Source organism: Brassica oleracea, chromosome C2, assembly GCF_000695525.1.
Source record: "Brassica oleracea var. oleracea cultivar TO1000 chromosome C2, BOL, whole genome shotgun sequence".
Taxonomy (NCBI): Eukaryota; Viridiplantae; Streptophyta; class Magnoliopsida; order Brassicales; family Brassicaceae; genus Brassica; species Brassica oleracea.
In genome coordinates this window covers 7,925,544-7,926,652 of record NC_027749.1, presented here as the reverse complement: position 1 = coordinate 7,926,652, position 1,109 = coordinate 7,925,544, and positions in this window count along the sequence as shown.

The following is a 1,109-nucleotide window of genomic DNA, read 5'->3' as shown; positions in this document are numbered from 1 at the left end:
TTGGGAAAGGACGCAGCAGGGCCTAAGTTCATCGATGGCACTTACTTAAGGATTGTCATCTATTTCAGTGGGATGTATGGGAAGGACTACGTCTACCACTACTACTTGCAGGGCAAGCCGGTCGAAGTGGTTCTTCCAAACCAGAGACTGACGAGCTTAGAGAGACCTGGAGCTATCAGCATCAACTTATCCCAAGAAGATTTTCTTGGAGAACACGGGTCTCTCGGTCCCATTGCTGCACCAAGGACAAGAAGTGTTCCGACGAGACACGACTTCACGGAACCTCCTAGGGAAGAATCTGTACCCATCTATGGACCTCCACGCTACTACTTCAAGCCACATGATGGAGTCCTTCCCCCTGGTGCGCTTCGTGATGCTTATGACCACATTGGCCTACTCCAGCGATGGAACAAGGCACAAGACAGAACAATCGAAAAGCTGAAGGACAAGTGCAAGGCGCTGAGCAAGACGGTGAAGAAGCAAGCAAAGACTTCAGCCAAGTTCATGAAGAAGGTGGCCGATGTCTTGACCAGAGCAGGAATAGCTGGATGTAGCTCAGCCGACTTCGCCTTCGCGAACACATCAGTCCCCCAGCCCCCACCTCAGCCCACTGATCTTGGTTTCCCACTCACTGGTAGACAGCTCCAGCGAAAATGGAGGAACCCACCCACTCAGCCTTCCGCCTCTTGAAACAAGTCTCCATCCCTAGCCTCTTCAGAAAGTGAGGCTGAGATTGAAGAGGTTCAGAGCCAACAATGATATGGAGACTACAGCTCAGGACATGGAGGTTACTACATCACGTTCCCATCGGACGACGAAGATGCTGGGGCATCTGCCCCCACTCACTATCCTTGAAGGTACTTCTCTACTTTCCCTTGTATATACCATTTCGTTTTTGCATATTAGTTTTCTCTTTTTGGGTATATCTCTCTCCTTGACAACACAAAGACTGTGTCATTTAAGTTTGGGGGAGATACCAAGTATTTCATCATATTTGCTATGATGTTGTTTCATTGAGTCATGCACTGCATACCTATTTGCATAAAAAAAAAATTGAAAAAATTTGAAAAACACAAAAAAAAAAAATCATTTAGTTTGCATCATTTGCA